The sequence below is a fragment of the Anas acuta genome, chromosome 13 (assembly GCF_963932015.1).
Source record: "Anas acuta chromosome 13, bAnaAcu1.1, whole genome shotgun sequence".
Taxonomy (NCBI): Eukaryota; Metazoa; Chordata; class Aves; order Anseriformes; family Anatidae; genus Anas; species Anas acuta.
Genome location: NC_088991.1, coordinates 360,410 through 376,190, shown reverse-complemented (window position 1 = coordinate 376,190; position 15,781 = coordinate 360,410). Strand labels below are relative to the sequence as shown.

Here is a 15,781-nt window from a genome sequence, read left to right as displayed (position 1 = left end):
GACATACAAGCTGACTAGCTGGTGTTGGGCTAGTAATAAAGGAGTTAACAAACCAGATATGATTAAAAACAAAAAACAAAACGCTTGGTTGCCTCCACTTTGTCACTGTTTTGCCTTTTAACATGTACCCTGAAGTAATTACCGAAAGTCTGCATTAAGACTCTTAACATTTAGACTTAAAGTTCAGCATAAACTCAGGGTCACTATTTACAGTTTTCCAGTGCTCCCTGAGCAAGCAGTCTTAATGCTTCGATGTAACGATGAATGTTAAAAGGTACAAGGTAAGTATAATCAGAAATGAAACACAAAACTCTAAAAATATCCCCTTGATCTATGCATGTAGCCAAACTGTCTGACAAATTCAATTAAATCTGTCATATATCATTTCTACAGTGCTATTGATAAAGACATAGCAGTATTGAATTTTAATTATTCAGCTAGTATTGATCCCACAATAATCTGGTGGAAATCATCTCAGGTTGTCAGGAGACAACAGCTATTACCTAATTACAAATCACACTGTGTCATTTGATAAAAGGTTAGGGCTTTCTTTTTTACAGGCTTTTTGCAGTCACATTCTCATGGATAAACCAGAGTGCCATGATTTTCTTTAAATACTAATTATTTTTTTGCAATTCAGTATTTATTCCATTATTATGACTGACTCATAGAACCGAGCTCTTAGTGTGTGTAGCAAATTCCCAGAGATGCAACAACAGTTATGGAACTGCGATTCCAGATTTTTACTCCATGTTGACCTTGAGCAAGCAATTGCAATGGTCACAGCGCTTGCATTTCCTCCTGAGGAGAAGAGCAGGACATATTTGCAGCATGCACTCTTGTTAAGCATTTTTGATTCCCAGAGGATAGCTGCTGAAGAGCAGTAAACTTTCCTTTGCAGCTCTTATGCCCAGACCAAGAGGCTGGCCAGCAACCCTGCAGAGCCCTCTCCTTTTCTTCCAAACTCTTGGCTTCCCTCTGCACCCCACTGCAGTAATAGGGCACTGGCTAGCTGACACTTTCCACGCATTGTATTTTTCAGGGTGACACATCAGCCTGCAGCAGCAGCGGCATTACATGGCCAGGATCACATCAACATCCCCATGCCAATGCCCCCTGCATGCCCAGGATCCCCGTGGCAGCTGCTGCTCACCCACACTGCAGCCCCTGCTTTCACCCACCTCATTTTGCTGTCTCCTCTGTTTTGTGGGTGACAAATGGCTCCATTTTCAAGCAACTTACAAGGAGTGGTGCAAGATGGCTTCTTGCCATCACTTCACTGCCCATTTCCACACCTTTCAATGTGAGGGAGCTTATTCTCAGGTGTAAGCAGTTTTCTCACAAGCTCACCCCATGGCCTGCAGCTGGGGAGCACTGACCCTGACAGCTGAGAAGTGCTGTGATATACTGCTGACTTTAAACACCTGAAAGTTTTCAAGTTTCTCTGCCACTCCCTTACAGACTTCCCTTCCTCATCCTTTATTATTTGGAAAGCACATGCTGTGTCCAAAAAAGCCTTTCACCGAATCTGGGACCAGAGGAGGGAGTGCATCCCCAAATCAGAGAGCAGCTTTTCCCTTTTATGACAATTGGCTCTTGGCTCAAGTACCCTCTGCTGACCAGCAGCTGCAGCACTATCGTGCAGGCAGAGAAGTGCCAGACTATTTACTGCTTCGGGGATCATAGCCAGCATCTGAAGCTCCACTGAGAGACCCAAGGGCAACCAGTGCAGCTCCCCAAGTAAGGCAGTCAGAGGGAATCTTTACACACAATCCGATGGCATATGACAGACGGTGTCCCTGCAGGGTACATTGATGTATAAGGAAAGAAGGTGATAAAAGTGCCTGATCATTGCTCCCTAAAATACAATGACTTAAACAACTGCAGCGATGGTCTGTAATAAACGCACCGTTCAGGGCCATTCTGGGACTCCCTTTTTTCCCTACACATGCCTTGAACTTTATGATACAGAAATAAGGATAAAATAAATGAGTAGCGACAAATGGCCTAAACTGAGAATATGAAATCTGAAAGGGGAGGTTAAATATTTAGAAAACCGTAAATGTCTTCCTTTAGATTTGAATTTTACCTGATTTGAAAATGTCACTGTTGAGTCAAGGACAATTTAGAGACTAAAGAAATTTTTCAGCTGAAACAAGGGACATTTTGGAGAATCAGCTTCAAATGAGAAATACACACATGAAAGCTATCGCTTGGCACTCGTTGCAGTCTCTAAGCCCTGAGTGGGCTGTGGGACTCACTTTATTTTGGTAGAGGACATTTTTATACTTGTGGCAGAGACCTCCAAAATTGTGACATTTTTTGCAGCTAATGGATTTTGGAGATTCCACAGGGAGGCTGAGTAAAATCCTCCAGTCCCTAACACTACCCTGAACTGAAGGAACTTTCAGCAAAAAGGAGGAGATACATTTTTAACAGCAGCTTTAGATTAGCACTAATTTACAGATTTATTTTTTGAGGGGGTGAGGTACTGCCAGGGGACATTAAGAAGGTCCCCCTGGATGTGCCATTACCTGAGACTTCCACACCCACCATATGTTTTAGGTCCATGGGGGGCCAAACTACAGTTTGAAGAGAGAATTGGGATGAAGTAACCCAAGGGCTTCATTTCATTTTTAATTGAAAAATAAAACAAGAGGTAGTATTAAAACCTCTTCTAGCTTACTTTTGTAAAACTACTCCTAGCAAGTCTAGGTGAACCACACACATCCAAAATGAGTGCTGTGTTCACACCCAATTGCTTATTCACTCTTCATTTTCATTCCTTTAATTACCACAAAGATCTTCAACGCAATGCAGTAATACAAGCCACTACAAATGAGATCAGAAAATCCCTCGTGTGATTCATTTCAGCTACTGTTTTCAGTCAATTTTCATACATGAGCCAAATTTATCTCAGACATCTAGCAAAAAAAGCTGTGTCCTGAATCACTGCTACCCTCAGCCACCTCAGTTCTTTAGTAATGCTTTATTTTATGACTCCTTTCTATCTTTGTAGGTCCTTTATAATTTCAGTCCTTGCTTTATGCAGTATGTCACACTCTGTGACCAGTTCTTTTCCATAATTAACCTCATGTATTCACACCTGTCAGTGGTTTTTCTTACTCTCAATGCAACTTCTAATTTTGCTTCCTCTTTGGAGGATCCCGTGTTGTGCCAAAAACTTCATGAACATATAAACACACTGGGAAATGCACACTCTCAGCAGGGAATACAGTTCTGTGTTGTTACTCCACCAGTGTGAGTAACAAAGCCAAAACGAACCTCCAGAACAAACCTAAAGGAAAGTGATGCCAAGAGTCTCATTATTATGCTTATTACATGTTACTTCTGTTTTGCCTGCAGAAACTTTGTCTTTCTGATGTCTTTATCTTTTCCACAGCCCTGCCCCAGCCCACCCGTGACTCTAGAGCAGACTGTGCACACATCACCAGCTTTGCAGTTGGGGTGGTGATGCAGAAAGGCTCCAATTCCTTCTCTGCATAGCAACACCAACACCTCAGGTCTGACTTAAGAGAAAAAGCTGTACTTGCTCAGGCTGCAACCCAAAACCAAGGTTATTCCTAGCAACAAGGAAAGGAGCTTCTGTGCAAAACACAGAAGGAAGCCTACCTGTTAATTCTGAAGCAAAAGCCAAGCTGTAAAGAAACCCATACTTTAAAAAGTCCAGCAGTTTTCAAAGACTCGACGGCCTGTGCGGTTTGAAAAGGTTACATGCCTAAAGACTTGAATTATCGCAACAGAAATGAATACGTTTCACGAGCTATACAAAAACCTATAGACTGAGTAATGGGAGCTCACAGGTGTACAGGAAAACTGCGTCTGAACAAAAGTAAAAATAAAGGAACAATTAAGGGAGGACTGAAGGGTCTGCTTTGAGAACTTTCCCAGAGAGGCCATCAATCAAATATCACACTATGTAAGAACATGGCATCAGACCCATGCAACATGTAACATTGTTCAGACACCTGGCATTGTTTCAGATGTCTAACTCTGTGTGATCTTTTATTCCTGAAATTTAAGCTGCTATTCAGTCACATGTATTTTAAACCTTTTGATTATAACAGTGTATTTCAATATTCTGTCAAGTGCAATATCAATGACTTAGAGATTAACGGCACAAATAAAATAGATTTCAAAATGGTATTTGGTAACCTTGGGTAAATAACAAGTGAGATATTGTCAGTACGTTTGGGTCCCTCTGTATAACGTTAGCTTGTGTACTTGCTGTGCAAATGTTGCTGCTACATCTTGGTCCTTCTTTACATCCACCTGTTATCCTAGAATATGGGATAAGATCGCTTCAAAACTACAAAGCAGGAGTTAGAGTAAAAACACTGTGTGTCAGGCCAGAGAATCCAAGTGACCGATTCTGGCCTTAGGCCAAGGGACTAAAACTTTCTCTAAAAACTTTTAATTCTCTTTGATAATTTTCTCTTTAGGACGTCAGCATTTTTGTCAAAAAGATAAATTTAAATTTCCATTTGTTTCAACAAAAGAACATTATGGAGATAAAAAGGAAATCACCAGAAAGTTACTTTCCACTGAAATAGAACTTTGACAGAAAGGGTGTACTATTAGCATTGATAAACAGTAGCAGCATGTATTTAGACCAGCACTGAGCACGTATCTGAATTCTAGTCTAATCTCATCTTTGCTGGTGGAGTATACGAGGGGGTTTTCATCTGATATCTGTACAATCAAGTGATCTGATTTAGTGTAGTACATATTGAACAAGTAATCAAATCCAGAAAAACACAGAGCCCCTCAAGCAAACTGAGTGGCTTTCTGGTGTCCTTGCTGACAGTGTTTCTGAGAATTACTGTGAAGTGGTGAAGACTCACAGTGAGAGACGGAATGACAAAACGTGCACTTCAGTAGCAAGAGCTGCTCCTCCTCTCTTCCTGGTGGATATAAAGGGTACATTAACTAGCCGGAACTGTGAACCTGTGACATTTCAAACACTGAATTAACAGGAACAAAAACAAAACATTGTTTTCCAAGAAACAGACCCGTGAATTCATTACTCCGTATGGCATGTTGGCCAGCACTCCTGCATCACTGCAGCCACGGTCAGAACTGCAGGAGAAAGATCCAACAGAATCAAGAATGTGTAAGGTATAAAATGGATGATCCCGGAGTAGCCCCATGCCCTTGGTGTAGCCCCCTGGAGAATGCACTGCTCTGAACAAAAGTAAAAGCAGTACTGGATAACCAATTTGTCCTCATTCACTGCTGGGCCATGGGAAGGTGGCAAGCTTTTACTGTTTGTACTACTGATGAGCCAGCCTCATCATCCGTGATGTAACACTTCTCAGCTTGCCTCCGAAGGAAAAAGGCTGTTCTCATGTTCAAATCATGTCTATTATTACAAATGAAAGATGCCTAAATAGCACACAGGTGCAGAAACGCACTTTGGGGTGAATGCATTATTGACTTCAGTGTCACAGAGGTTCAGAGAAAGAACGTGCTGAATCAGCCAAAGCTGATTTCAGAAAGAGAAGCACTTTTAAGAATGCCCCATGATTACAGAACAGGTTTCCTCCAGACACCACCACTTTTATTCAGGACATGGCCTAAGCAAGGACTTTATGAATTTTCATAGAACAAACCAGGATCCTATCTGTGCAGTAAGAAAACTTCCACAGGGACAGCAAAATTCACCAAGCTTAAAATTGCTTTCTGCTCCGTTCACCTGCAGGCAGAGTGGAGTCACTCATGTTGGAATCCAGATTCCTCCCACATCCTTCTGCAGGTTCCTCGAGGTTCACAATGAAACTCTCTGAACTAGGCTGCAATCTCCATCGAACAGAGTTGAAAACAGTAGTTCCTAGCTAGAGTCAGTCAGAAGGGACACCAAAATTAAAAACTTTCCATAAATGAAATGTAGGATCTGCTGCCTGAGTCACACCAAAGCACCATTCTTCAGCTTCTCACACTGGTGTTACTGGTTCAGCTCAAGGAGAGCCATGTCCTCCAACCTTATTCATAGGCTCCTGGATGAAACCTCTCTGAGAGTGCGTAGTTCCCTTATATCTTAAGCCCATACCATCTGCCACAAGACACATACTGCTCTGTAACAGACCAGGAAAAAAAAAAAAAAAAAAAAAAGGAAATATAACAAAGAAGCTGGATATTTGCTCTAAATTATTATGGGCAGAGAGCTGTGAATTTTGAGGCTCACCTGAAATTCCCTAACCCAAATTGCTGTATGAACTACAGGGCTGTTTTTCACTCCCCTGGTAATCATAGATGATGCTAGGAGATTCTCCAGAGCTATTTTCTGTCTTCCCAGGTGCCCTGGTCCTGCTACACGGCAGTTTCCTTCTCCAGTGCCTCACAAAGATTTTTAGAACTTTGTGAATCTTTTTTATGCCTAAACCCTCTTGGGATCATGTGCAATGTTCAGTGGGTTGAGATTATTTTATTTACTGCCTTGTACTCAAAAATTCCTCCACAGGGCAGAACTTGGATGAAAAACATACAAAAAGTAACAACCTCAATCAGCCCAGGATAGACAAGGACAGCACAACCTTGATTGTACCCAAGTGATATTTTATGGCATGAAGGACTCCTTTCCAGGCATAACGATAAGCTGCACGATTGGCCAAGGTGTTTGCTATAAAATGACTTATTTCTGGCTCTAAGAGTGTTTATCTATAAACAACATCAGTGCAACTCATGGCTTTTTTCCTTCCTGATGGTTGACGCTGCTACCATAGTCACTTGACCCCTTTATGTATCACAGCTGAGCCTTGGGGGGACTTTTGCAATAATGCCATCTCCTCCACCTTTTCCATCTCCTCCACCTTTTCCTCTCAGATCCACCCCAAACTGCAGCATGGTGAAACAGCTCTTGCTGCTCAGCTTACACTTGCAGCCAGAGATCCAGTTAGTCTGACTCCTCCAGGATTACTCTGCTCAATCTGTTTCACTCCAAGGGTGAAAAATCAATGCTTTGCATTCACTTTCTTTTTTCTTTCTTCCTTTTTCTATGTTGAAGGAAATGAATTCACATCCATTCCAATTATTAGAACTATCTTAAACCTTTCTAATAACAAGGCATATGGACAGCCAAACATGCACAAACTAATCAGCTTTTACTGCTTGATAAAGTGTCACACTTGTCGTGTTCCCTGATCAGCCAAGCTTATTAGTTCACTGCATATGACGGTCCCAAATTTGCATCTATTAGCCACTGTCTGGAGATTTAAGAGCTTCCTGTTCTACGAAGATTATCCATCAATGGAAGCAATTCTTAAGGGAGAAAAAAGAATGCTAGTTCAGTGCTAGCTTTGCTAGGCAGGCCTTGTTGGATTTATCATCTTAATCTATTACATTGACTGAAAGCACTGCAGATGTTTTTATCCAGATCACTCAGAACCGCTTGTCAATGTACTAGCAATAATTGTACTAAATGCTCTTCTGAATCCTCAAGAACATAAGGCAAATGGGACTTCATTTTCTTTGGTTAAATAATAGTCCCTTATGTGCTCAAAAAGTCAAGTAGGCACCCGAGCAGAAGTGAAGTACCTTTGGTGGCACAGTGTTTGGCAGTGTTGTAAACAGCTTCATCCCACTCTGCCATTGCCGTGTCATCTGAGGCCCAGACACAGAGGGAGGAAGCGGAGGTAGCACGACAGCACAGGCTCCCACCCCTCTGCAGACCCCACATAGCCAAAAAGATCTACATTGTTTAACCACCTTTTGAAGGGAACACTGAAGGCTCTTATTATTCTTAGTTTTACAGTTTAGAGGAATGGAATTAAAGTAAAAAATCCTCATTAAAGAATTGGCAGGAGCTCCTTATTCCTTAATCTCCTTCCCCTGGACTGACAAAGCCCGCATCATCTCTCTGCTGTTCCACTGCAGCCAGTGACTTCCACAGTTTCGGTGCAGCAGTCCTTCTTCTTTCTTTAGAGGAGTTAACAAGAAAAGTTTGTTAAAAAAATTAAAAGCCCTTTATCATGTTCTGATCTGCGAAGTGCTCTTGTGGGTTTTTGCTAGTTGGTTCCCCAAACCCTCAATTTAGTTGTCTCACATATTTTAGGGATTTAAGGATATTTGCCAGTGTTTCACTCCTCCAGAAGTCCAAATCCAGCACAGTCTCCTCTTCAGCAAGCCACAGGGGATTCTTTAAAATGTATCACCCTGTTCATCCCAAATGTACCACTTATCTTTAATTTAATTTTGAAGAGGTTCTGGGTGTGACTGTGCTCACCAGCCTATGTGGTGCCTCACTCCGGTGCATAGCAGGTAACCAGCTCCTCACCTCAAGCACGGAGTTTCACATGCTAAGGCATGGTGTGCATGCAATCACCAACAAGAAGTCAGGGATAATCTTTATCTATTTGAATACTGCAAGCAGGGGAAGTAACAACTGGAAGTCAGAGCCAAACACAAGCAAGCATCAGGGCTACCCCACGTGGATTTCTATATTGTTGATTCAATCTGGCTCCATTTTACTTTCTCGATAGTGCCAGTATCCTTTCCTTCTCATTAACTTCAGCCAGAAAAAAAGGCTGATACTTATTCCAGCCATGAATCAGCAAACAGAGGAGAGTACACAAGCATTCAGGCTGGCATCTTCCCTAAAGAGATTAATTGTGGAAAGCTTGCTTGGCCTTCTGCCACTTTATATTCCTGCCTAACAATCTTCGTATGGCATTTCTCTTTGCCACCTTGCCCCTCCAAACGAACACAGTTAGTGTAATTGTGCTCTCTAACAAGTCAAAAAGAGGGAATTAGCTGCCCTTTACTTTCTGCTCAGGTCAGCTAATTCTCAGGGTGGTCAGGCAAGTCATAGGGAAAATGTTGTATGAAAATCACATCAGACAGAGGGGTGAGTCCATTATCAACATCTGCCATGCTGCCTGCAAACCCAGAAGGCAAGGCAGCAGCCAGGGGAGAGGGACAAAGGGAGCAGCAAGGCTGATGGGTGTATAAGCATCCCTTCCACAGACCTGCAGCAAGGGAAAGGAAAGCTGCACAATTAAATTCATTCTCTCATTGATCTGCTCAGAAAGAATGGGGCAACAGATTGAACGTGTCAAAAAAAAAAAAAAAAAAAAAAAAAGATGGCAGTGCAATTCTCAGATGTATTTGCAAAAAGTATCTAACAATTGGCCCCTTTCTCCCATTCCTTTACATAGTTCCAAGCAGATATTCCTAGTAAGGGTCACATTTGAGACAATTAACATAAAGTCTGCAAAGCTTAACATGCTCAAAGTCTTTCAGTAAAGATGTTACAGCACCTACTGACATTTATTCAGGTATAGGTAATACCAGTGCTGCTGATGAATAAACACACATGCTTGGACTGTCTAACATTGCAAACCTCCTTCCCACTTGTTCAAAGCTTCACAAATTCTGGTCTGACCTTCACTGCACCAAAGCAAAAGCTGTATCAATCACAGTGCACCTCTGTATGGCAGCCAGCAATTGCCAGGATTTCTGGGAAAAACAAACATTATGGAGAACTCGTATTTATTTTTTAATATAACCAGTAACAAAGAGTAAAACAGCAGAAACATCTAGTTAATTCACCATGGTCAACAATTCCTAGGCTAGGTGACAAATGAAAGAACACTGAGAAAGCTATTGTAACTTTGTTGTGACACTTGATGTTTTGTGAGATACCCCTTCCACAAAGGTGTTTGTCATTCATAAAGGCAGAGCCATGTCAGAGGTGAAGGAAGAGAATCATTAACTCAATTATCCAAGCAGAGCTGAGTGGTCCTGCAAACTGTGCAACAAGATATTGCTATTGCTTTTAACTCTGTTCAGGCAACTGACCTGTGCAGTTCAAGCACTGCCATCCTTGACCACAAGGAACGCTCTGTCATGATAAAATTTCAGTAGTTTTCCTATTAAATCTACTTCTAAAACACACAAACAAACCGGGATGAACTGGAGCTGCCAGATACTACCATTTTATAGGCAAAGTGTGAAAGACACCACAGAAAGTCTTCTCTGTTTGTGGGCCCCAGAAGAGAAAGATGGGAACACATAATTGTCTCCACCTTAGGGACTGGGAAGCTGAAGCAAAGACTACTTTGACAGTCCTACAGGTCCAAGCAGCAGCTAGTGTCTTGTTGTCTCATCCCTCTGCACCAGAACTTTATTCTTCACATGGTGCTGCCGCGAGACTGGGTGACTAAGCATTTATAAGAAAAGAACAACATATTTATAAAAAGGAGAGCATTAAGAAAAAAAAAAAAAAAAAAAAGACAAAATCTTTTACAAACTAGAAATAAACTGCCCCTGCTGTTAAATAGTCCATAACCAAGGGTACTGTGCAATTCTCTCTGTTCTTTTTCTCCCAAACTACTTAATTCCAGGGGGGATTTAGCTTTACAGGTTTAATTCTGTCTGTGAAGGTAACAAAAGATAAGCTGCTCATTTAGCCCATTTCCTTTTATAGCTCTGCTCATGAGTCTCAAGCCAAGTTCTGCCCTGGAGAAGAGGCACTCCAGTCTCTATTGGTAGTGAAAATGCAGCTAGATAAGCCCCAATTTAATTGTAACTATTTAAATCACTGCAAAATAAACTGTTTTCCCAGGAGCTTCATGAAATAAAATGGAAGTCAAAACTATTTTTTATTCAAGTAAACAAACTGGAAGAGTAGACAATCTCGTTAATGAAAAACGCTGAAAATAGCTGAAAGAGTAATTCCAAGAGTTGCAAACACGACACACACTTTAGAATATGGAGCGGCAGCTGATTAGCAGTCCCATCCTTATTTTCTAATGGTGTGTAATTAGTGGTTTCTTAAAGAAGCTGCACATGGCATTTCTTCAAACTAAGCTCGGTCTCTGTTTGCTGAAGACACGGGGCTTCATTCTTATCTCAAACACGTTGCAATGCCAGAACGTGCCCCTTCTTAAGGCTGTGTTCTCAAATAACTATTGTACCACATTTCAACACCATTAGACTTGTTCTCTGAAAAATCTTCTAGAATGTCACAGAAAGGAGTCTTTTTTTTTTTTTTTTTTTAAACTGAAAGATAATGTCTGAAATGTTAAAAGGGACGCATAATACCAAGAGTGTATTTGCCAAGGAAGCTGGCTGATTTATTTGAATATTTGCACAGCTTTTGCAGCAAATCTCTTTCACTGCTTCTTCTGCATTTTCAGGAAAAACAAAACAAAAAAAGTATTTCAGCAGGATGCAAATGGAGCAAACAATACCAGCCCCAAGGTAATAGGGAATAACAAAAAGCTTTAAAATACATATACACAGTAAGAACAGAAATCAACTTTTTTTTTTTAAATGAGTGAGGGAATAATTTTGTGCCATTATGGATCTTACTGCAACAGAGTTAGAATAAAACAACACAATGTAGAATGTCACGTGGCCCACCATCAGTAAAATAAATAAATAAATAAATAGATAACAGCACGTACCTTTCTGTTGAAGATCTTAACAGTGTGCTAAAAGTTCAAAGATACACCACGAAGTGAACTTCGGTCCACATCCCATAAAGTCATCTTACTGCCCACATTACAAACTATCACAATTAATCAGTAAGGGTTTGGCACTTCCCCTCACCAATCTGAGCAGGGGACAGCACATCCTAACGCCTGCAACAACTAGAAGGTGTATGTGTATATGTATCTGTGCCTGGGTTTTTCTCCCCACAGCACATTTCTTTGTGCAACAGCCTGGGTGTTCCATCTCCACACCAAGGTCCTCCCAGCATGCTGGAAGTACTATCCAGATTAAAGACAAATATTTCAAATGGCTTGGAGCCTGCATTTCCAGAACAGTCAAATGGACAGAAAGGATTTCAGCCTGGAAAATCCCAGAGAATGAAACTGGGAATGAACCTGAGTCTAAATAAACCTGGAAATGAGATGTATTCAAGCCCCCTCATGCACACACACACCTTTGCCCATACCTCATAAGGCATACCCCTCACCTCAGACGGATACTTGTGAGGAGAGAGAGCAAGAAGGGTGAAAAGCCTCAAAGCATCCTGTCCTGCCCTATTTTAAATCACTTTTTCATTTGGAAATGTCAAATTGCCCATTTCCACCTAATTCTAGAAAAAGCCATGGGAAAGGCATCAGAGAGAACAACTTATTTGCTCCACCTTCTTCTCAGACAGAAGCAGCCAGCCCTCCTGGGCAGGCTTTGCTGAGACAGAATTGAGATTATACCTGTAGGCTGTCCCTTCCTCCAAAGCCTTTCCTGTAGACACAGCTTTTTGTTTGCTTGTTTTTATTATTATTTTCAGCATTATAGCAGGACTTCTGGAGTCAGAATTCAACAGAAGAAAATCACCCACCACAATGTAAAAGTAGAAAACAAATGGATCTACAGTTTAAGTCACATTTTGGTGATCCAGGAAGCTCACTGTAATTCCAAAGACTCTCCTTTGACTCCAGGCAGGTCCCTTACAAGCACAGCCACAAACTAATTCGTTCCTAAATTCATGTATTGCAACCTCATGCCAGGCCTTGGTGCAGGACTCTGAATGCTGCATTTTTTTTCCACATCGCCTGTGCAATACTTAAGAAGCACGACAAGGCCAGCATGAATTTTGTAGCAGAAGGCATTCACTGAGTGCGTAGTGGGCACGTGCCAGGAGTGCATCAGAAGCCACAGATAGGAGAATGTCCTACCTTACAGCTCCTTATTTCTCTTAGAAGCAAGCAGAGATCATACTGTTGCAGTTCCATGAAAGCAGAGACACTCTGGACCGAAGCAGAACTCCTAGTACTGGAAAGCAAAATTAAAATAAAGACATGAGTTAATGACAAGAATTAACCACCTTCAAGGTTAAGTGACAGCTGAGCAGACATTCAGGATCATCATTTTGGATAGGGCACCCAAATCATCGCAAGGCACCTACCCTCAGCTTGGGCCCTGCTCTTCTACGAAAGCAGGCTAATGCAATTTGCCTGCTTTATGAGACATTGTAGGGATTATAAACATAGTGCTAAGATAATGAAATATCTAGGAAAACCAGGAATTCAGCAAACTGGACATTAGCATGGAACAGGTTGTGTTGGCTCAGATAGAAAATACCCTGCTGGTTAAAGTTACTTCTGCTTTACAATACATTAAAATCTCTCTACACAGCAGCATATAAATTTTAGGACTAATTAATGACTGTTTGCTTCAAGATGTAATACAAAAACTATTATACCAGTTACCCATTATTACAGCAACAGAACTCGAGAAGAAAGCCACAAACAACTCAGCAAACAAAAAAGCTTTTCTCATTGGGCAGTAACTTTCATTATTTCCTCTCTTCACACAGCTGCTTACCACTACTGCCTTATTCTTCACATATCTTTGGCAGGAAGGAAAAAAAAAAAAAAGAAAAAAAGAAAAAAAAAGTGAGTTAATAAGAAATGAAATTCCTTTCTCTGAGTTTCTGCCATAAACCCACTGTTACTACTCAGATCAGCAAGGCCTACCTAGGCTGTGCTTTCAGTGTCATTCTGCAGATTCTGAACCTGAGTCAATGGAAGAGAAGAGAGGAGAAGGCAGATTGAGAGGCACTGGTTGAAGAGACACCTCCTGCCTATGCAGTGAAAGCTGCCAATGGAAAAAGAGTTCACCAAGCAGCTCGTGTGCTGTTAGCAGTAGAGCCACATGTGCTCTCAATCACCTGCAGGCCACAAGGCAGCTTGAGATACCCTGTTAGCACTGGGAGACTTCAATCCTCTTTTATCCTAGGCTTAGATACTACAGCCACTGTGGGCCAGCTGTTTTTTATAAAGAAAAAAGAGGTAGCACAGCATCCCTTTAGGAGTACACTTAGCATGACAAGCTCATTTATTCCCAGCAGTTGTTTACTACTCTGTAGCTTTCCTGAAGCTTAAACGTTACTGTGGAAATGGGGGACAAGGGTGGCTGGATTCCTTCCACAGATTAAGTGCAAGACTTGCGTGAGACCTTCAGCAACTCATTTCTCTCCTGCACCTCAGATGCCCTCTACAGAAACCAGAGATACCCGTACGCACAGTGATATCCCGTTATTGACAGAATTAACATGAAATCTCAGCTGGATGAGATTTCTGGGCAGGAATGCCTACAGAGCATCATCCATTTGCAATTTTGCTCATTTTCAGCAAGGCGGTTTCCAGTCTCCCTCGTCCCTAGGAGGATCCAGTCTTCCCCAGAGCTGGGGTGATGTGCTGAAGTCACCAAAGCTGTGACCTTACACTCGGTGCCAGGGTTACGGCTTGCACTGAGTCAGACTGAAAACAAAGTGCTCACAAAGGAGGTAGCTCACCTCACCCAGCCAGATCCTGCCACTCCCCTCACAGTCACTGCAAGACAGATAAATTACACACCTAGAAACAGAACTAGCAGAAACCCAGAAAAAGTCATATTACAAGAGAAACAATATGTATTTATTGTCAACAACTGGAACATATCTGATGCAGACTGGCTGAAATCTTCCCCCTTGTTGGTTCTCTGGTGTTTTGAGAAATGTTAATATTGAGTAACACAAATCAATTAAAAATTCACATACATATATCCTTGGTGAATTTGTTATCATCATTCATTTAAACCCCAAAATCTACATGGCGCTGGTTTTCAACATCACACATCCATGAGGCTCTCCCACCCTCCTGCCTTCAGCTAGAAAGGCAAGTCCATGCCAGTCTTCCCCGAACAGGCTCGGCAGTTCCAAGGCAGTGAGCATTTGACACCTGTGGCTACAGAGCCACCACATCCCTGTTTGCTAACTTCACTGAATGCATTTTCTTTCTTTTAAAATATAAAGTCACCTAGATCAGCAATTTCATTTCTTGGGAAGCGTTCCCCATCACCACAGCCCGAGCTTTAAGGAAGCCCTCATCACAGATTATATTTATTACTATTTCATTTGAGCAACTGTGGGTTGGTTACGCAGAGTGGAAGAAGCTCAGCCAGTTCAGGACCCACCAGCAGCTCAACTAGTGCCAGTGCCCACCTGGGAGCCTGCAGGGAGAGGTGCTGCTCACCTGGGGACACAGCTTGCAGCCTGAGGAAGGGTCAGGCTCCTGTACCTGCAGGTGCTGCAGAGCCCCACAAGCCCAGTTTTCACCTTGAGAAGTCTTCCCCTTCTCTGCATGCCCTTTGAGCAGTACCTAAAATCTCAGGGCAGAGAAAAAGGTAACATTTTCTGAAGGTACGGAGAAGTGATCTATTACTCTGTCTATATGTGTGTGTGTATTTCTCACATATATTTGAGTTATTGGGAAACTATTCCTCCTAATAACAATGCTGAGAGGCACACGCATTTCACCAGTCACCTTGCAAGAAAGCACATGCTTTGGATATGGAGGAGCTGGATTTATAGAGTTGTTTTACTTTCACTAAGTTTTTCATGTGTTTCATAAAGCACAACATGGTGTAATTTATTGCTTGTCTAGCAACTTTCATACCAAAATGATTACAAAAATGTTTCACTGCCAATTACAGTTAACCAGGTGGTATCAACCAGCCTCACTCAAAGTCAGCAGAGCTAATGTGCTGGACTCACAAAACTCGGTTCATGGACAGAGGAAAGATCTGAAAGCTCAATTACTTTTCATGGCCTGAAGTCCCACCATCTTCCTTATAATCAAATCCTTCCCAGGAAGGGGGATCTGGAAGCTGAGGAGCTCAACAAACACGGCTTGACAAGAAACCAGTCAGCCAAGCTGGCTCGGAAAAAATGCGTGCCATAGCATTCCCACAAGCAGGATATGGAGATGAAGAAGCAGAAATCTCTCCTCTACCCTCAGCGTCCTCAAAACGGCAAATATAGAACAGA

At 41.9% G+C, this 15,781-nt stretch overlaps 3 long non-coding RNA genes across 5 annotated transcripts in view; 1 reads left to right on the top strand and 2 right to left on the bottom strand.

Annotated features, from left to right (window-relative positions):
* The window catches only part of LOC137863751 (uncharacterized), a 130,628-nt gene extending 129,259 nt beyond the window's left edge, over positions 1-1,369 (bottom strand). For all 3 annotated transcript variants that reach the window (XR_011101115.1, XR_011101114.1, XR_011101113.1), the window contains exon 1: positions 1,182-1,369. This is a non-coding gene — a long non-coding RNA (uncharacterized lncRNA). The remainder of the gene's footprint in view (positions 1-1,181) is intronic.
* Positions 1-15,781, top strand: part of LOC137863752 (uncharacterized) — a 128,187-nt gene that overhangs the window by 98,987 nt on the left and 13,419 nt on the right. The gene's annotated exons all lie outside the window — the stretch shown is intronic.
* Positions 11,427-13,660, bottom strand: LOC137863753 (uncharacterized). Its single transcript, XR_011101117.1, has 3 exons — positions 13,449-13,660; positions 12,648-12,744; positions 11,427-11,453 (listed from the first exon to the last, which is right to left on the bottom strand). It is a non-coding gene; the product is annotated as an uncharacterized lncRNA (long non-coding RNA).